Genomic DNA, 22,067 nt, shown 5'->3' with positions numbered 1-22,067 from the left:
GGGTAATGGAGGGGACCTAAGTCTCCCAGATTTTATACCTTACTACAATTTAATGCTTCAATTACTAAAATAGTACAACACCTCAGTAAGAAAAATCATAATAGTATGTGAAAAAGAAGTGGTTTGGAAATAGACCTTATTACATACAGAATTTTTTTTAAAGATTTTATTCATTTATTTGAGAGAGAGAACCTGAGAAAGCACAAGCAGAGGAATAGCATGGGGGAAAGGGAGAGGAAGAAGCAGACTACCCACTGAGCAGGGAGCCCAATGAATGCAGGACTCGATCCCAAGACCCTGGGATTATGACCTGAGCGGAAGGCAGATGCTTAAGCGACTGAGCCACCCAGGCTCTCCACATATAGGAATTTAACACATGAAAAAGGAACCACGTATCAGTAAGTGAAAAAAGTGCTAACTTGGAATAGCAGCAAGTATATCCCAACCTAAAATAAATTATAATCCCAAATACATACCAGATGGGATTACCAGCTTAAATATAACAGATCCACCCATGTAACCACCCTCCAAACGTGTGTGTGTGTGTGTGTGTGTGTGTTAAAGCCTTGAAAGGGAGGATGACCATCCTAGGTTTAGGAGGAAAAAGAAAATTATGAAAGAAATAAATTAAGATTTGAGTAGAAAAACAAGTTATAACCTCAAAAAAAGAAAATGTAAGTAAAAAATAAACACACTAACAAAAAAACCTGAACATGATTATTTATTTTATAAAAATATATTTAGTTAACTTTGAAAAGACCCTTAAAAAGATGAAAAAAGGACTTAAAATTCACCAGAGGGTCAATAAAAAAGGAAAAATGTTTGCTCTAAGATATTATCAGATGAAGAGCGAATTAAAATGAGGCAGCAGTTTTGTTTCTCCTACAAAATGGGCCTGGTGGGATTATTCATCATGGATGGGATTTTAAACTACTACAATTCTTCTAGGCAATGTTCTGCTATGAGGAACCATTTTTAAATTCCTATACTTCTCAGGAACTCCATTTCTGGGCATGTAGCCCAAAGAAACAAACCAAAATATAGAGAAACATATGTGCAGAGATGTTCTTTGCAGTCTTTTTTTCCTTTTTTTTAAATAGAAAAAACTCAAGTGAGGGAGCCTAAAAAGTTAACAGAAAGGGAAGGGTTTGGTGAATTATGGCACATCTATGTACTCTGTGGAATATTATGAAGGCACTAGTATGATGTTTTCGAAAACTACAGAGCAGTAAGAAAAATACTTAGGATACGCAGAAATGTTGAGAGAAAAAAACCACAGAACTGAAAATGGTAATATGCTATAATTATAACTATGTTTCTTAAAAGCATGTATATTTAAACTATGTTTTAACAACCATGTTTTCTAAAAGAATGGGGGGAAGAAAAGGAACAAACAGCAAATGATGGTGGCAGTTCCTAGAGAAGCCTGGCTGGGCCACAGATAGAAGTGGGCTTCTGGACCACGGAGGCAAGGTGGAAGAGGCAAGGGGGTGCTGGCGGGGGCAGGAGCACAGCCCCTTGTGTGTGGAGGGGGAGAGTATTTCCACTGGCCAAAACTAGTCGGGGGAGAGGGGTATAAGCCTCTCCTTTTGCTCCAGGGCTGTGTTGGGTCCTAGCCTAGGCTCCAGGCGCCCTGTGTGTGGTCCCCAAAGCACCCTACAGTCTTTTCAAGGGCTTGAACATTGGAAGGGCCTTGTTTTCCAAACCAAACGGAAGCACTCTGTAGTCCCGGAAGTGCTTCGATGCCCCCCGGAAGTAGCTCTGTGAGAACGAGTGCTCAGAAATCTCGGAAGCAAGTTGTGGCTTGGGCGCCAGACCAAGCTTTCCCCAAATCTTGGATCTTCGCGATTTTTTCAAAGCGCTTTGAGGTCACACACTCTGTTGCAGGGCTTTGCCATCTCTGGAACACTGAGAACCATCATGGGCAGCTGAAAGAGTGGGGACGAGGTCACGAAGTGGCTGGAGCGGCGCGAAGTTAAGTACCAAGGGCAATACTCAGGGCCCCCCGGTTAATGCGGAGGCCTCTGGGAGCCCACTGATGTGTCCCCTCCAACCGGCCACCTCCTAACTCTATTTCCTTCAGGAGAGGCCAGTGTCCCCCACCGCCTGAGAACACAGAAAGAGACTTACAGCTTTCAAGCTGAGGTTTTTCAGGGTGCAGCCTGCCAAGGGAAATTCCTCCCGCCAACTCCCCAACCACCCCATTCCTCAGGACCAGGTGTGGGTGGAGCCTCTAAAAAACGCCTGATTCGAGGGAGCACTTGGGGCTCCTCCCATCGGCGGACTCCCCTCTGCTCCAACTCTCCTGGGCTCAGCCCCTCCCTAGAGGAAATGGCTTCTCTCGAGGAGGCCTACCGCTTTAGGAGCAGTTCCAGACAGAGTACCAGTAACTCCACAAACTCTGAATTTGCAGCCCAGGCTGAGGGTCACAATGATAAGTCCGAGGACCCAAACAATGTCAGGAGAAAGAGTGCTACACTGCATGACCAAAGCGCTCCATTCATCTATGGGAAGGGTATCCAGGGCACCCAGGGAAAACTGATGCCAGAAGCAGAGGAAGCTGTTGGTGCAAAACCCTGCAGAAGAGAGCATCTCAGCCCTGGACAAACACCTGCCAGGGTCGTCACCTTCTCTGCTCCTCCGAAAAAGCAGCTGCCAGCCCCCGAGGTCAGAGTGGAGAAGGAAATGATAGCGATAGAAGTCAACAGTTTTGGTAATAGGAGAGTGATTATGGATCCGCAGGAGAAACCCTGTAAGAAGTTGCCAGGTGACAGAACGGTGCTCAATTTGGAAAAAGGCTGTTCGGTCCCAAAATTTCTAGACAGACATGACTGTTGTTCAGAGATCCAAAAGCATCAAGAAAGGGAGGCAATCGCTGAGCGCCCCTTTTCACTTAGTCACCCACCTGGTGTAGAAGAGCTAGCTGCAGCCAGATTCCCTCAGGAGAAGCCAGTCTCCTTGGGTTTCTCAAGAGTTTCAAAGCCTCCATCCTTCACCACTGGTGGTGTCCCGGACCAACCTCATTTGCACAGGGGTCTGCGGCAGGCCTATACCAGCTACTGGAGCAGCAGTCCCCAGCCTTCTTACTCTCCCTCTGTGGGCAGCAGCAGCGACAGCACACCCCAGGCTGGGAGGAACAGCCGCAGCTTTCTCAGTGATTATCCTTCCGGCTCAGAAATGCACTTCCAAAACTGGTCCAGAGACTGGAAGGCATTAGAGGAAGGTCCATCCCCGAACTTTCATGCCTCTCGTTTCTCCAGAAGTTTAGAAGCCCGGGAGCAAACCGTCCAAGAGGAGACCGTGTCATATCCTTTTGGAGAATATGCGTCTAATTTGGGGCCCAGATGCCACTGGAATCGAGGCCTAGGTCATGGTTTCATTGACACCCATTGCCACTTGGATATTCTCTACTCCAAGCTGTCTTTCAAAGGGACCTTTAGCAAGTTCACAGAAATATACAACTACACCTTTCCTAAGGAATTTCAGGGCTGCATCTCTGATTTTTGTGATCCTCGCACACTAAGGGATGGCCTCTGGGAGGAGCTGCTGAAAGATGATCTGGTTTGGGGGGCCTTCGGCTGTCACCCCCATTTTGCACGTTACTACAATGACACTCAAGAAAGAAAGCTTCTGTACGCCTTACGGCACCCCAAGGCCATAGCGTTTGGAGAGATGGGCTTAGATTACTCTTACAAGTGTACCACCCCAGTTCCACAGCAGCACAGGGTATTTGAGAGGCAGCTGCAGCTGGCCGTGTCTCTGAAGAAGCCCCTGGTGATCCACTGCCGAGAAGCTGATGAAGATCTGCTGGGCATCATGAAAAGAAGAGTGCCCCCTGACTACAAGATCCATAGGCATTGCTTCACGGGCACCTACCCGCTCATCGAGCCCCTCTTGAAGTATTTTCCCAACATGTCTGTGGGGTTCACAGCGGTTCTGACCTACTCTTCCGCCTGGGAGACCCGCGAGGCTCTGAAAATGATCCCACTGGACAGAATCGTTGTGGAAACTGATGCGCCCTACTTCCTGCCTCGTGGGGTTCCCAAAAGCGTCTGCCAGTATGCCCACCCGGGCCTGGCCCTGCATACGGTTCGAGAGATTGCCAGAGTCAAAGGTCAGCCTCTCTCCTACACCTTGGCCATCTTGCGCAAGAACACTAGTTACCTTTACAATCTTTAAGCAAAGAGGGTATCGTCAGGGGTCTTCCAGGAAAGGGGGATGAACAGCCCAACAGCACAGACTTGGTTTGAACTCTGCCTGTGTCCCAAGGTCAAGGACGTGTTCAGCGAGTCCACTGGGACAGAAAGAGACCATAATAGGATGCTGGCTTCAAAACCTTTTCATGAGACTTCTGCTTCCGGCTGGTAGGGTGGGGTGCAAAAGAGTGGAAGGAGGGTAGGGGGGAACTGCTCTCAACGTTATCAAGGTTTTTTTCCTCCCAGCCAAATTGTGCCAGGGTAGGCAGCAAAGAAGAAAGTGTTCCATAGGGTCAGTGGGTTGACTAATCCAAATCCCTGTTCTCTGCCGCCTGGGTTTTTGAGCAGTTAGTGCATAAAGTCACCCTCCTTCCTACTTGCCCTTCAAGAAACAAACAAACAGCAAAGAAGGATGAATTTTAAAAGTAAGCTAGGTAATTTGTTCTGTTGATTCCCAAAATGTATTTGTTATTATAGGAATTCTAGAACCCATATGGTTTGTTCTTAAGTTCATAATTCAGTGGCTGTGCAATTTGCAATTTCTTATTTCTAAAGATAAACCAACACTAGCATTTCGTCGCAAAGGAAATCGATTTAGATAAAAATTAGTCTGTTAATAGTCAGAATGGGCCGGGTGTGTGATGGGGGGAGCTCTCCATGGAGGAGCTTGGAGTGATGGGAGCCAGAGCAGTCGAATCTCAGAGCAGCACTGAGATGAGTTTCATATCTGAGCTGAACTCCCGACGCTTGTATAACTGCACACCTCTCACGTAACCAGTATATTAATAGCAACTGTTATTCAGATTGCTCTGACTCTTAACAAGGCCCAACTGTATACCACTGAGAAATGCTGTTCTCCCGAAGGACAGAAACGGAGAAGAGCTTCAGGTGCCCACTGGGCAAACAGCCGTCCTTCCTGTGAGATTAAAAGGAGCCCACATATTTGAGTTCCAAAATCTAACTCTGCAAGCCAAAGCACACACCTAAATCCAGGAGTCTCTTGATGAAAATAGGTCCAGCATACTCCAGACTTCTCTAGATTCCCGTGGGCCCATTTATCCAGATCCAGAAAATCTGCCGGCTCCTCACCATCTGGTTCTTAGCTCAGAAGTCTCCTCCACAGAGAAGCCTTCCCAGACTACCATGTACATAGTGCTCCCCTCACCTGGGGAGAAAAAAACTGCTTGGCTTCCTGTTTTGATTTAATCCTAGCACTCAGCACTGTCTGCAAATTGTGTATTTACCTGTGTGTTGGTTGGTTATCTTCCCCACTAGGTTTATAAGCTTGTCAGTCTTGTTCACACCCCATACACCTTGTACATATACCCAATGTTAGAATAGTGCCTGGAACAGTGCAGGCACCCAGCAAAGATTTCTTGAGTTAACCTATGAGTGAACAACAGACTCCACCGACCCCTGTGAGTTAATGACAATATTTAAGCAGGGGGTCAGATATTAGGGAGAGAAGAGAGAAAGAAACCATCTTATTTCTAGCACCCCTCTCTAACTTAAAAGGCAAGGATTAAAAGGCAGCCATATTCTGCTGTTTAGAGGTCCTCCATTAAAGAGAAAAAATATCAAGGTGAAGCCCTACCAGGAACTTGACAGTTCAGCTTTCCTAAAAATAACACTGAGTAGGTCACAGATTTTTCCCCTTTGCTGGGAATCCATTTGGAGAAGGAGGAATTATCAGTGTAAGAAAGCTGTAAGTGCTTTACTTTGCTTTAGTAGGACCAAAAGAAGTTGATGCGATGAAAAAGGTGCAAGTTGATTATATTTTCATGACAGCAAACCTTCAAAAACGAAGCCGGTGTTTGAAGAAGTTGTTTTTTCTTTTCCCCATTTAATGTACACTGTAAATAGACTTTGCACAAAGTATGTCCTTCGACCCACAGGAGCCCTGACCTTTTCATAAAGGATTGCCGGAAAGAAGGTTCTGTGGACACACGTAATGGGGAAACACTGAGTACTACAAAATTTAGATTTTGGTGGAGGGGGGAGGAAACTCACATGCCCTTTGATAAGCTAATGTGAGCCACAAATCCTCAACTTCCTCAAAGCTAATTCGTTGGATTAAGTTGAGGTACAATTCAACAAGCTAAATTCTTTGGGCACGCCAGCTTGGAAAACGTGACTTCAGGTCACACTTCTGCTGTTGCGGTCCCCTTGTCACATTGTGGATGTGCCTCTATTTCTCACATCCTCTTTCATTTCCCTCTCTCACTGTATAAGATCCACCGAGAACAAAACATCATTGAATCTGATCCTAGCAAAGTGATGTTACCAAGCGGGCATTTTAACAGTGGGTCTGAGTGAACAACAGCATATCTAAGTACACATTCCACAAGATAAAGAGATCGTATGTATATAGCAATGAATTTTCCTCTCCAAAAAGAAATGGAGAAAAGACAATCTTCTTACCTGCATAGATTATATTCGGCTGTGTTTCTAACACACAGGAGAGAGCCTTGCCATAATTCAGCTTTATTTCATTTCTAGAGCAATGTAGTTTTTTTTGTTGTTTTTTGTTTGTTTGTTTGTTTGTTTTTGTGAGTGTAGTATATCCAGAGTGGCCCAAATCAAAAATCCAGATCTTCCTTTACTTATTTCATGAATGTACTAAAGAGCACTTCGTCTATTCATGTTACTAGTAAAAACAAACTATCAAAATCTTGTGATGGAGATGTGCAAAATTTGGGGCACTCTGTAAATGGCTTTCTAGTGATAGAGATTCCATTGAACCTCAAAGAATGATTAGAATTCGTATGTTTGCATGGCTCTTCAAAATTGGTGGGTCTGCTCTCACATTCTAGAGGCTTCAGAGAGCCATGAAGGCGACTGGTGATCTAGAAATTCAATTTGCCGTTAGTGGTCTCTGGGCTATTGGTCAGCCCAGAGTCACAAGGCCTCTTGGGCCCATTATCAGGCTCCCTGAACCCTGGCACTCCTTTGACTGCATGTCAATATTTTGCTGCTCTTAAATTTTAGAAAGGCAGCTCTTTTCTACCTTTAAAAAAGCTCCACAAGAACGAACTCCCTACTTAGGGAAAGATTTTGTTGTTTTAGTTAGTCTTTATTCATATGCAAAATTAGTCCCTGCTTATAATAGGATTTTTGTGACAACTCAAGAGCACAAAGTAGGATAAAAAATAGGCCATAATACTTAGAGACAGTCACTTTAACAACCGGAGTGGCTCCGTGGCAGTGTTCTTGGTATTTCTGTAGTTATTGCCAATTCCAGTATTGTAGTCTTTGAATCAGTTTTGCTAATGTTTACTAGAACTTTCATTTCATAGTTAGCATAAGCTAGACATTTTATTTCCTCTGAATTTGTGATTTAAATACATTATTTTGTACATCTTGGTTTGCTATCCTGAGCAAATGAGCTACAAGTTTACTAATTCTGTTGTCTGTTCTAAAGATTCAACTCTTAGACTTTTTATTCAAATCTATTCTGTTTATGGTTTTTATGAAATCTTGACCCCACTCCCCTTCAATTGCTGGATGATCTGTTTTATTGTGTTGGTTTTTTTCCCCTAATGCCTTACATTAAATGCTTAGTTTATTTTTAATTTCGGGGGAAAGAACAAGGCCATCCAATACTATAAATCTGCCTCTAAATGTAAGTCTGTTTTATCTATAGGATTTTTTATTTTCATGAAGTTTACTTTTCCACTGTAAAGATTCATATATAAAGTATTACCAATATATGAACAGAGAAGAACAGAAAGTACAGGTTTTTCTGCTACCTGGAGCCCACTGTTTTGTTAATGTCTTCCCCTTAAGGTAACTGTGATTATATAGCTATGTCAAATTATATGTACTTTAAAAAAGTGCATATGGTTTCATGCCCATACTTACTGAAGATTTACATGCTATAACATCCCCCCACAGTGGGATCTGGTGTATTTTTCTTTCTTTCTTTCTTTTTTAATGTAGCTAGAAACACAAATCTTGTATGTTTTTTAAGCAAAGCTAAAGAAAGAACATGTGCAGGTCCTAGGGAAAGACAATATAAAGATAAGCCTTTTTTTTTTTTTCTTTTGACTGAGGGAGAGTTTCCCTGTATTCATTATTTTTAAAGAATTTTTAATTGAAGTATTAATTCCAAAGATTAGTATCTACTGCAACTTATCTAAGTAGAGAAAAGTAATAGGTTTTTCTTTTTTTAATCCCTGTATTGTATTTGGGGCTCATTTCATCGTTGTTCATTATAATTTTATCTTTCAATAAACATTTTAAAATGTTGTCATGTTTTGAAGTTTTTATTTTATAATCATAAGGTTTCTATTGCTCATCACTAATCCTTTTATTTCATGACTTCACCATGGTTGAACTGTTTAATTTGCTTTATAATTGGCTGGAGTGCATCTTCGAGCAACTTCCTCAGGAAAAGTACGCGGATGGCGTATTTATGAGAAATCACATATCTGAGAATATCTTTCCACTGCTTTCACTAATGAATAACACCTCGGCGGAGTCTAATATTTCTGGATCACAAACATTTTCCTGTAAAAGTTACAGACATTGTTTCATTGTCTTCTGGCATTTAATGTTGCAGAGAATTCTAATGCTAACTTCTGCTTTGGGGGTTAAACTACTTTTTCTGATCAGGATGTTTGGTAATTTCTTTGCTTTATCCATGAAATTAACAGAAAAATTGCCAAACTGTATCAAATTATTTTTCTCTCTTCTGCTACGTTCTCTGGTACATGGTAAGGACTCAGTCTTCAGGTCTGTGTTTTTTTAAAGTCAAGAAGGTGGGATCTGTTTTTATTATTTTCGTATAATATGCTTAATTGCTTTGGCTGCTTTTAATCTAGCTTCTAATTCTTTCAGAACTGTCTGTATATGAGAACTCTGCTATTTGTCCGGCCTTCCATTACGCATCTCGTGCTATTAGAGCTGACCTTGCTTCACATTGAGGGAGAATTTCTCAGGTTTGCCTTTACCATCATTCATTTCATTTTCTCCAACGTTCACTTTTTTCTTTACCAATATAATGCATCTTTGAGTTCCCTCACACTTCTTCCTTCTTAAGCGAGCTCCTTTGCCTTTCTGCCTAGAGTCTTATTCAGCAATATTTTAAATTTATTCTCTCGCTCTATTTTCTTCCTCCAGCTTTCACCCCCCAGAGATTGCTTTCACTGCTTCCTTCATTCTGTTACTTCCGTGCACTCAACAGAAAGCACAGAGCAAATTGTTATTAAAAGTATTCATTTTTCCTATAGAAAATATTTTTCTTCCTCTGCCTCTTAAATACTCTACTCTCCTATATTTACATCGCGGGCTTTTCGGAAACCTTATGTTGGCTTTCTTTGTTCATTCTTGAACAAAGAGCCATCTATCCAGACTGGTGTTTCCCCCCAAAACAGGGTGGGTAGGATTCCCCTCTCCCTTCCTTCACCAGCCATTCTGAGGTTTTTTGATTCCTCCTTCCACTGGGAGGCTGGTTGATAGAAATTCACATACAGCAGGTTAAGAGAAGTAGGGAGGGAGGTGGCGGCCGAGAGTAGTTCCCTAGGGGGAAAACTTTCCCATTTTCCATATAAACATTTTCTAAATTGACCTGACCTCTGTCTACTCCAGGAACAGAGCCAGTCTTTCCTGCAAACCGCCTGTGGCGACAGAGCCATACCCTAATGCAACTATTCCTGGGGCTCCTCCTGACACTCCTAAGCCATCTATGGCTGTGTAAGTGAGCCAAGTGCAAGCCCCTACAGGTGGTCCTAACCGCACCCCACCTCAATTCTTGACACTTTTTTTTTTTTTTAATGAAGTGAAACTGCCACGTTGTTGGCTTTAGTACATTTCCTCAATATGAGCCCATCTGCACTACACCTAGTGGAAATTCCTCCAAGATTTCAGCATAAAGATGGACCTACCACCCTCAACCTCCAACACTAATAGGATTTCTCCATATTTTAAAATGTTGCAGTCATTTTAATTGGGACTGCGAAGGTGAAGAGGTTCATCTAAATATCAAAGCTCAAGTTAGAATCTCACTCCAAATTCTCAATTTTTTCCTCTCACTTTTTTTTTTGATAAATTTATGTTCCTATGGATACTGTGTTTAAATAGGCATATCTTATTTTAAGAAAATTCAACTTATACAATTCTGAATCTCATTTAGCTTGCTGAACACAGAAGAGGGTCAGTAAAGGTAAGTTGAATGACAAAAAATACAAAATAGAGAGAGATGACTTCTAAAGAATTTTTTATTACAAAAATATTATCATCATAAATCTACTTGTGATCTGTGCTCAAATTCTTCATGACTAAATCTAGGGTTTAAGATGAAACACACCTATATGGACAGTGTAAGCATCCATCAAATTTATTTTTACCTGTCTGCTGCTTCTTAAGACCTGATTTTATGATGAATAAAAGGGAAAAAAGATGTGGCTAGAATATCAGAACATTCTTCTTGTGGCTTTATCACTAATTAACCATATAACTGGTGCAAACCACTGAAATTGCTTTGTTTGCTGGTTAACCTTTCAGCAAAAAATTAGAAAATCAACACTTCCTAACCACAGGACAGTGCAACACTATTTAAAGGACCAAGAAAATTATGTATATATAACAGAGCTTTGGAGAGAAAACGAATGTATAAAAATACTGAATAATATATAAATCAGTGTAGGATGCAAAGCTGGAAGCTTAAAAATACTGTCAAAACCACATCTAAAATAGTCTTTTCATATCCTTATGGAATCTATTGAGCAAGGCAATTAAAAAAACACTTGATATTACTAAGAGAAAAGGTTCATATTCACTGCTTTAAGTCAGACATCCTGGGAAAATAATTAGAACTAGAAGGGATCACACCTCATCCAAAAGAAATCATGTGGTGAATCATGGAGTTTCATTAACTGAATAGAGAAAACTGAATATTGAAATATTCAGTAGAAAACATACAAAAGAAAAACAGCACCTACAATATAAAAAATAAAGGGAAAATATATTTGGTAAAAAATACATATAATTGACATTTACCAAATGTGTGTGTGTATGTGTGTGTGTGTGTGTGTGTGTATACGAATTTTTTTTTCTCCCAGAGGGAATAATATGAGAACTGAGGCAAACATGCCCCCTTATGCCACCATATTGAGATACATGCTTTCCAGGTGGGCTTCTACCTGAAAGAGTCAGAAAAAAGATGCTTAGGAAGGATGACTTGTGTGTTCTCTTCCAATCAAAATAATCCATTCTGTAATTCTAGTAATTACCCAATAAACTGGACTCCCCAGTACACTGGACTGCCCTACGGGTTGCAAAGTTTGTGATTTTTACTTCCCACAAGTGCATCAACAGCTGAGACCACAAAATGGATACTCAATACAAGAAAGGCTCCTTTATCAAAAGCAAAGTAATACAGACCAAGTGAGTTACAGAGCACCTGCCAAATTCAAACCTGTGTGTGGAGGGTAAATGTCTCAAGACAGTCTCTCCAGCTCTCAGGATTGTATAGTCAAATAAAGGAGATGAGATTCCATGCAAATAACTCCAAAGCAGGGTATGGTATCTCCAAATAATTATAATGCATTGGCTATAAAGCAAAAAGCCATTAGAGATTCAATAACATTTTTAATTTTTTTAAAAAAAAGATTTTGCTTATTTATTTGACAGAGAGAGAGAGATCACAAGTAGGCAGGGAAGCAGGCAGAGAGAGAGGGGTAGAGAAGCAGGCTCCCTGCTGAGCAGAGAGCCCAATGCGGGGCTTGATCTCAGGACCCTGAGACCATCACCTGAGCCGAAGGCAGAGACTTTAACCCACTGAGCCACCCAGGTACCCCTCAATAATATTTTTAAAAATCCATTTGGTGTACCTTGCTGAGTCCTGCTATGTGTCAGGCACTGTGCTAGACTCTTGAGATTCAAAAATAAATGAGAAATTGGCAGCATTGGTCAAGTAGTCAGAATGGATCAGACAATGTGTTTGGTGCTTTTATGCTCTACCTCATTTATCCCTCACAACACATCAACAACATAGGGGATATTGTGATCATTGCTTTATAGAAATCGAGGTTTAGGATGCTAAATAATTTACCGAAGAACTCAAAATAAGAGAATGGGATAGCTGGGGTTAGAAATCAAACTTCCTGGTTGCCTGGGTGCCTCAGATAGTTAAGCGGCCGCCTTCGGTTCAGGTCATGATCTCCGGGTCCTGGGATCTAGCCCCACATGGGCTCCCTGCTTAGCGTGGAGAGGGGGGCTGTCTTCTTCTCCCTCTCCCTCTGCCTCTCCCCACCACTCAGGCTCTCTCTGTCAAATGCATAAACAAAATCCTAAAACAAAAAAAGAGAAAAGGAAAAGAACTGAAACTGCCTAGCTTCAGAGGCCACAAACTAATCACGATCTCCCAAACTGCCACAAAACCCCAGTACACTTCAGCTCCATGGAAGACACAGAGAAACCTAATGGGGCTATTGTAATAGCGTTTCAAGGTGCTCCAGTAGGAGATGTGCCTAACCACCCAAGAGCATCAAGAAGAAGGCAGCACGTCCAGGTGGCATCCGAAATGGGTCTTCAAGGTTGAGAGATGGAAGGAGAACTCCACATACGGACAAGTGGGTAAGGGCATTCTCTGCAGAGGGAACAGCATGTGCAAAGTTACAGGACCATGTTAGTGCTCCCAGATGGGCAGTCCTGTAAGTCTTTCTGTGTGGCCAAAAGCTGAATGGGAAAGGGAGGGCAGAGGTGATGAGATTAGCAAAGCACAAGAGTCAAAAGACTGGTGGTCCCTGGGTCACGCAAAGTTGAGTCAAAGGACTGTAGACGTTTTGGAAAGTTAACTCTGTAGCAGCATGGACAGTTGAGTGAGAGGATCAGATTGGAAGCAGGGACACCACTGAAGAGGCTGCTCTCCAGGGGAGAGACGTGAACTAGGAGAGCAGTGATAGCCTTGAAAAGAAGCGGATGGAATAAAGATTTCAGAGGGAGATGAGAGAAAACTTGGGTCGACAGTGACAGAGGGAGCACAATGGTGATTCTCTTATTTGCTTAAACATAAAAATATGTAACATCACGATGTAGCATTTAGATAATTAGCCAAACGTGCATACTCTCAGCATGATGGTTTATTCCAAGAGAAGACGGAGCGACCCACTAGCAACTGAAAAGTCCATCTCGTCTGAGATCTCTGAAGAAACTGTACAGGTGATCCAAATTTATGCTGTACATACACTTCCTCCAAAATGCCTTTTCTCTTCTTTTCCAATTTTCAATAGTCTCTTCACTTCCTCACCATTGTTTCTGTCCATGAGCTTTCTCTCTCTCAACCCACCCCCACTCTAGGCGTCTTCATTTCTTACATCCCCCAAAACCCAAGAGTCTAACTGAAAGACTCAGAATAATCCTCAGCAGATAGAGGATGGGGGAGAATAGGAATGAGCAAAGACAAAGTTTTGTTCAGCACACAGGGCATGGGGGAAAAAAGAGAAAGCTGAGAGCACACATGAAGAATATTATTCCAGGGGGCCCCTGGGTGGCTCAGTTGTTTAAGCATCTGCTTCTGACTCAGGTCATGATCCCAGGGTCCTGGGATCAAGACTCATGTCAGGCTCCCTGCTCAGCAGGGAGTCTGCTTCTTTTCTTCCCCTGCTTGTGTTCTCTCTCTCAAATAAATAAATAAAACCTAAAAAAAAACAAAAACAAAAAACAAGAATATTATCCCAGGGGACCTCAGTGGCTGTCAGCTAAGCATCCGATGCTTGGTTCAGCTCAAGTCATGATCTCAGCGTCATGGGTTCAGGCGTGCATCAGGCTCCATGCTCTGCACAGAGTCTGCTGGAGATTCTCCCCCTCTCCTGGTGCCCCTCCCCTCACTCACACACACACCTGCATGAGCACTCTCTCTCTCTAAAATAAATAAATGAAACATTTTTTAAAAAGAGTGTTATCTCCACTACATGTCAGTAAGAACCAAAGTTTTAATTAATAAATCTAATTGTAAAAGTCAACTAGGCCAGAATTGAAAATAGTTTTATTTTGGGGGCACCTTGGTGGCTCAGTGAGTTAAGCCTGGGCCTTTGGCTCAGGCCATGATCTTAGGGTCCTGGGATCAAGCTCCACTTCAGGCTCTATGCTCCTCAGGGAGCCTGCTTCCCCCTCTCTCTCTGTCGGCCTCTCTGCCTACTTGTGATCTCTCTCTCTGTGTGTCAGATAAATAAATAAAACCTTTTAAGAAAGAGAGAGAGAATCATTTATTTTTAACAAACACAAATGCAACAATAAATTCCCTGAAATACTAGATGAAAAAAATCAACAGTAGAACCAGAGACAGAGAGAGAGAGAGAGAGAATTAACATGCACCCAAAATGGTTTCATATTTTAAGCTAAAAAGAAAGAAAAGAACAGGGTAGACTGCAAAGGAAATAAAGGGCCTATAAGTAGTTTCTATAACCCAGATGATGATGGTATAAAATCTTTGAGTATAAGTTCAGAATATTCAGAATGTAAACACAGTTGTAGTAGTCTATTACTGACTGCTATTGGTTCTGAATAATGAAAAAATAAAATAATTATAAAGGTAGTTATTTATCACCTTTCCTGCTAAGAGACCATTAAGTGAATTTGCTAAAATAGAACAGACACAACAAAATCTCTTATTTAAGTAAGAGAAGACTTTTAAAAACTATCCCAATACTCACAACATAAGTGGAATACGAAGAAACACCTAGGAAGAGAAACACATGAATAGTTTAATGGTCACTCTTTAGAACTCCCTGGTCTCACCAGCAGCATCTCCAAACATTCTTCTGGAATATGCCACAATTTGTGCCAAAAAGAATACAAGAAACCTGCAGCACAATTGATGACTAGCACAGCCCCTGTTTATGCTTCCTTTCCCCGAGAAACACCACCCCCTCTACCTCATCTTAAGAATATAAGCCAGGGCGCCTGGGGGGCTCAGTTAGTTAAGCATCCAACTCTTGATTTCAGCTCAGGTCATGATCTGAGAGTCATGAGACTGAGCCCTACATCAGGCTCTGTGCACAGTGGCGAGTCTGCTTGAGATTCTCTCTCTCCTCCCCTTTGCCCCCTCCATCCCCCTCCCCAACCCTATATTCTCGCTCTAAAATAAATAAATCTTTAAAAAAAGAAAAAAAAAAAGAAAGGAAAGAAGCCAAATCTTGGCAAAGGGGTGGGGAGTGGGGGACTTAAATTTTCCTGACTATTTACTATGAGCTGGGCCCTTGACATGCATTGTTCACCCGATGCTCACAGTAACCCTAAGGTAGTTTTGTTAGTCTTCCTTGACAGATAAGGGAGTTGCAACCAAAAGAGGTTAAAAATATAGCCAGCAGGGTGCCTGGGTGGCTCAGCGGGTTAAGCCTCTGCCTTCGGCTCAGGTCATGATCTCAGGGTCCTGGGATAGAGCCCCGTATCGGGCTCTCTGCTCGGCAGGGAGCCTGCTTCCCCTTCTCTCTCTGCCTGCCTCTCTGCCTACTTATGATCTCTCTCTCTCAAATAAATAAATAAAATTTAAAAAAACATAACCAGGAAGAAATAGGTAATAAATGATAAATCCAGGTTCCGAACCCATGTGTCTGAAAAGCCTTGCTCTCCCCCTCTACACGGAAGAGCCTCCCAATGGTGGGGGCGGGGGGGGGGTGTTGCAGGAGCACCGTGTTCCCAAGGGATACCTGACCCATACACAGAGTTCATTTCAAACAACACTTCATTTGGGATGACATACACACCCGGGGTCCAACCCAAGGGGAAAAGGGAAGAGACCTGCTATAACAACACTGATGATGACGATGGCAGTGATGGTTATACTCTCCTAAGAAAAGGTGTCAGCAATCGGAAAGCCTGAAATGGAGAAAGACCAAGGGAAAGGGAAGAAAGTTATACGGAACCTTCACAACAGAAGAGGAATGAAAATGAATCAAAGTAAAGAGCATGAGAAGGAAGAGACTGAAGTCCTGTAAAAGAGAAAAAGAAAGAGAAGAGGTCAAAAGAATGGAAGCGGAAGGGATAAAAAGGCTGATAGAAGGGATGAAAGAAAAGCAAGGGGAAACATCGAAAACAGAGTGGAGATAATGCATCCCCACCCCCCCCCCCCCTGCATAATGTGGTGTTCGGGCCCTACCTGCCACCTCTCCGTTTCTACTGTCCTAGAAACCGCCATGCTTCCCCAATTACTTACCTCTCTGATAAAAGGTATGATAATGACATGTGTCCCTGGAGAATCCTCTTTATTAAAAGAACTATTACCACACTAAATAGCACGGCGAATTTCATAGGCAGAACAAAAATTTAAATGGAGGAGTGTAATTAAAATAAATAGAAGGATATGGATAATTCTAAATCCTTAAAATGTTTAAAAACCTCTGAAGGGGGTCAGGAGAGTAATTTATTTGAAAACATAAAACCAGCATGGTTAAAAATAAAGGACCATCAATCCGGATGATGAGAAATGATTACACAAACACCCAGAGATCGCCATGGTGGATTATGACATAAATTGGCGGCATTCTTTATATACATGGTATTTTCAAAGCTGTCCCTCAAATCTTAAATCCCAAGCAGTGAGTCAGACTCCAAAGAGGATACACTGTAACACTCCATTTACATGAAGTTTAAGAAGAGACAAAACTAATCCATGGTAGGGCACCTGGGTGGCTCAGTTGGTTAAGCATTTGCCTTTGGCTCAGGTCATGATCCTGGAGTCCTGATTTCAAGCCCCGAGTGGGGCTCTCTGCTCAGCAGGGAGCCTGCTTCTTCCTCTAACTCTTCCTGCTTCTCCATCTTCCTCTGCCTGCTGCTCCCCCTGCCTATACTCACTCTTTCTCTCTCTGTCAAATAAATAAATAAAAATCTTCAAAAAAAAAAAAGAATAAATAAATAAAACCCTAGTCTACAGTCATGGAAGTCAGAGCAATGGAGGAAGGTGGAATGGATGGCATGAGGGCATATTCTGAGGTGGTAGAGATACTCTGTACGGTGTCTGGGTGGTGATTACACAGATGCATACTTTCGTCAGAATTCCTGGAACTTTATGCTTAAAATGGGCACATTGTATCTTATATAAATTATACTTCCCTTAATAAAGTTGATTTTATTTTTTTAATATTTTATTAATTTATTTGACAGAGAGAGAGAGAGATCACAAGCAGGCAAAGAGGCAGGCAGAGAGAAAGGGGGGACGCAGGCTCCCCGCTGAGCAGAGAGCCTGACGCAGGGCTCGATCCAGGACCCTGAGACCATGACCTGAGCCAAAGGCAGAGGCTCTAACCCACTGAGTCACCCAGGCGCCCCAATAAAGTTGATTTTTAAAAAATTAAAGTAAGGTTTACCTCAACAAGGTTGATTAAAATGAAGACTCAAACAGCAAAATCCTAGAAAAATACAATTTTTCTGTATCCTGATTGTGGTGGCTGTTACACAAACATATACATGTGGTAAAGCTTCAGAGAAACATAAACTAGGAAGAAAATAGGAGTGCATATAAAAACTGGTGAAATTCAAGTAAGGTCCACAAGTTTAGTATTTTGTACCAATGTCGATTTCTTGGTTTTGATAATATACTATGGTTATATAAGATGATATCATTGGGAAAACAAAACAGAAGAACTATCTTGTATCAGTTTTGTAGTATCTCATAAGTCAAAAGTTATTTGAAAAAATTTTTCTTAAAAAAGAACAAAAATTATATAGTCAGTATTTTTTACTATAACCCACCATCAACAGTACAAAGGGAGGAGTTTATTATACAACATAATCCTGCAAATACAAAAATTGCGGAAGGGAAATAACTTTGTAACTGTTTCTAATAAACCTGCAGCTAGTGTCTATTCATTTTTTAAAAAGATTATTTATTTATTTTTGAGAACCAGAGAGAGAGAAAGAGAGCAAGTGAACATGAGCGTGGGGTGGGGGAGGCGGGGCGGGGGCGGTGCGGGGTCAGGAGGAAGAGGAAGAAGCAGACTCCCCACTGAGTAGCGAGCCCACTGTGGGGCTCGTTCCCAAGACCCTGGGATCACAACCTGAGCCAAAGGCAGATGCTTAATGGACTGAACCACCCAGGTGCCCGTAGTCCATTGTCAGAGGGAGAAAGTACATAAAATGAAAAGGACTCAACAGATTAAAACTTCAGAACAAAATAAAAATCCACTGGGGCACCTGGGTGGCTCAGTGGATTGAGCCGCTGCCTTCGGCTCAGGTCATGGTCTCAGGGTCCTGGGATCGAGCCCCACGTCGGGCTCTCTGCTCGTCAGGGAGCATGCTTGCCCCCTCTCTCTGCCTGACGCTCTGCCTACTTGTGATCTCTGTCTGTGAAATAAATAAATAAAAGTAGAAAAAAGAATAAATAAAATAAAATAATAAAAAAATAAAAATCCACTAAAAATATGTCAACAAACTGAACCTAAGAATTCCTACCTTGTGAAATCAAATGTTACATATAAGCGAGATTGTATTTTAAAAACAAACTGATGTGCACAGGGAACAGTCACATGACGAGGGAGCAAGAGAGTCTAGCCATTTGGAAGCTAAGGAGAAAGCCTTAAGAGGAACACTGATAGCATGTTTGTTTTTGGACTTCTAACCTCCAGAACTGAGAGAAAATAAATTTCTGTGGTTTAAGGCGCCAAGTCTACGGTATTTTGTTATGACTGTCCCAGCAAACTAATATTTTAGACTATAACTTATATACCATAAAATTTACTTCTTGTGGGTACACAGTTCACTGACTCTTTATAAATTTATAGAGTTGTGCAGTCTTCATCACAATCTAGTTTAGGACATATCCGTCACCTCCCAAAAACCTCCCTCCCCCACTACCAGCCCTGGCAACTACTGATCTGCTTTCTCTGATATACTTGCCTTTTCCAGGATTTCAGAAAGATGGAATCATACAATATAAAGGCTTCTGTGTCTGCTTAGTATGTTCCTGAGGTTCATCTATGTTGTAATATGTACCAGTAGTTTCTTTTTATTACTGAAGAGTTTCCCCTGAATGGCTATACCACATCTTATTTATCCATTCATCAGTTAATGAGCATTTGGGTTATTCCCTGTTTGGAGCTATTATGAATAATAATGCTGTAATCATTCACATAATGTTTAATCAATTATGTTTTAATTTCTCTTAGATATGTAGTGGGGTGTTTGGATGGCTCAGTCAGTTAAGCATCTGACTTCAGCTCAGGATGTTAGGGTCCTGGGATCAAGCCCCACGTCTGGCTCCCTGCTCAGCAAGGAGCCTGCTTCTCCCTCTCCTCCTGGCTCACGCTTGCTCTTGCTATCTCTGTCTCTCAAATAAATAAAATTTAAAAAAAAAAAGATATGTAGGAAAGGAATTATGGAGTCACATGGTAAGTCTATGTTTAACTATTTGAGAAACTGCCAAACTGTTTCAAAATGGCATTATCATTTTACATTTCTACCAGGTATGTATGAAAATTCTATTTTCTCCACATTTTTTTAAAGATTTTTTTTTTTAATTTATTTGACAGAGAGAGACACAGCAAGAGAGGGAACACAAGCAGGAGGAGTGGGAGAGGGAGAAGCAGGGAGCCTGAGGCGGGGCTCAATCCCAGGACCCTGGGATCATGACCTGAGCCCAAGGTGGATGCTTAACACTGAGTCACCCAGGCTCCCTGTTTCTCCACATTTTTGCCAACACTTGCTACTGCCAGTCCTTCTCAACTACAGCCGTTCTGATGTGTGTGTAGTAATTCACTCCAAGTTTAAGCTCAAAAAGACAATTCTAACTTTGTGCTAATGAGAACAAGCCACAGGCCTAATTACAGATAAAAAGCTTAGGCCTGAGGGGATGGTCTTAAAATTTTATCTAATAACTAAATTATTATAAATAATTAGTTATTACTATTATAAATCATAAGTAATTTTATTTTAGCTTTCAGAAAACAGGAGGGGAAAAGAACTCTCTTGTTACTAAGAGAAACATCTGTGAATCTCATTGTTTTTATTCCAAAACCATTTATTCCAAATTTGGATTTTTTTTTTTTATTAAATGTCTTTTGAATTTCAAAATATTAGAGAAACCCATATTGTATGATGAAACGTGTAACTATCACTTTAACATAAGTTTAAAGGATGCAATTTTGTGTTTTACACTTAATGATAAATGCAGAATACATAGTTGGAAATTTGGGATAAGACATGTTTGATTTCAGGCAAGCCTTTTAATTTCTTTTCTAAGAATGGCTGAAGATTAATGTAATCATGATATAAAGCATGGGATTTAAATTACAACGTATTATAATCACATTGTGCTATAATGATACATATTGATGTCCTTTATGGAATGATTCTAACAGGACTCAGATAATCTGAAAATTACATAAACCCACTGAAAATTTTTCATTCAAAATTTGGGGTATGGTTTACAGGTATAATAACTAACACATTTTCTAATTATTTTTTAAAACGGAATTACGTTTTGTTTTTATAGACTCTAAAGATAGGTTATAACATTCCTAATTGCCTTTAGGCAAAACTTCCAGAATTGGTATTCATGTGTTGTTCTTTGCTAATCATATGAAATTCTAACGTGTTTGCTCGCTCCTTGATCACCCGGTAGGAAAATGAAAACTTTTGCCGGCGCTGGATGAGCAGGAAAAATCAGCCCCTGACCTCCAGGAGCCAGCCGGGCAGTGTGCACTGGCTTTGGTGCTGCTATGGGCTGGGCCTGGTAGCCACAGCTAAGCCTTGTGTCGTCCTGCAGCACATGGACACTTTCAGAGAACGCTTCTCAGAAGATGCCAACCTCAGACAAGGCCACTCTGTGTCTGGTGATGGATCAAGACAGAAACAAGTCCAGTCCATAATTACACGTGAATGCAGGCAGAACATGAACACTCTCCAAACAACAAAAGGCCAAACAACCTCCTCCCCTAGATCGTAGTGGTAGGGGCTTCCTCACTTCCATTGACATCTGCAGCCACAATGTGGCCTGCTGTCACTATAAATCAAATTTATTAAGATATACAATCATACAAGTACCCATCTTCTTGACAGCACCCAATCCAGAGCAAGACCCCATTTCCTTAAGCCCTCCCCCAAATTAACTAAAACAAATCCAAATCCTATAGTAAGTCTTTTCTAACATCTGCTTACTTAAGACATCCTACAGTTACTCAGGGTATTACAATGAGTAATAAACCAACTTGTCCCATTAAAAACAGAATCAAGAGACAGTATATCAAGATGGCAGAGTAAAAAGATTCCTCCCACAGACACACCAGAATCTACAACTACATGTAGAAGAACTATCTCTGTGAACAAATTGAAGACAAGCAGAACAGATCATACACAACAAAAGAGAGAAAAGGCCACATCAAGAAAGATAGGAGGAGGGGTGCCTGGGTGGTTCGGTCATTAAGCATCTCCCTTCGGCTCCAGTCATGATCCCGGGGTCCTGGGATCGAGCCCTGGGTCAGAATCCCTGCATGGCAGGAAGCCTGCTTCTCCCTCTCCTGCTCCCCCTGCTTGTGTTCCCTCTCTCACGGTCTCTCCCTTTCAAATAAATAAATAAAATCTTGGAAGGAAGGAAGGAAGGGCAGAGATGCAGGTCAGTCAGAGAACCCACACTGCCAGCACAGTGACCCATAAGTGGAAGCATTGTCACGACCACAGAGGCGTGCCCCCAGTAACAAAGAGTCCAAGCCCCTCATTAGGCTCCACTGCCCAGGGGACCTGAACTTGAAAATGTGTCCCCATAATATCTGGCTTCGAATACCAGTGGGGCTTATGTCCAGGAGAACCTGGAAGGCAGAAATGAACGGAGACTGCTCTTAAAGGGACAGGTACAATCTCACTTAAGCATCTGCCTTCAGCTCAGCTCATGATCTTAGGGTCCTGGAATTGAGCCCTGAGTTAGGCTCCCTGCTCAGT

The 22,067-nt window shown here is 41.8% G+C and overlaps 1 protein-coding gene and 1 pseudogene across 12 annotated transcripts in view; one reads left to right on the top strand and one right to left on the bottom strand.

Moving 5' to 3' along the window:
- Positions 1 to 22,067, bottom strand: part of EFHC2 (EF-hand domain containing 2) — a 246,184-nt gene that overhangs the window by 181,566 nt on the left and 42,551 nt on the right. The gene's annotated exons all lie outside the window — the stretch shown is intronic.
- LOC309856612 (putative deoxyribonuclease TATDN2 pseudogene) lies at positions 2,332 to 4,222 on the top strand (annotated as a pseudogene). Its single transcript has one exon. The product of its transcript is annotated as a putative deoxyribonuclease TATDN2 pseudogene (transcript).

This window comes from Mustela nivalis (assembly GCF_964662115.1).
Source record: "Mustela nivalis genome assembly, chromosome: X".
NCBI lineage: Eukaryota > Metazoa > Chordata > Mammalia > Carnivora > Mustelidae > Mustela > Mustela nivalis.
This window is presented reverse-complemented; position numbering and strand designations above follow the sequence as displayed.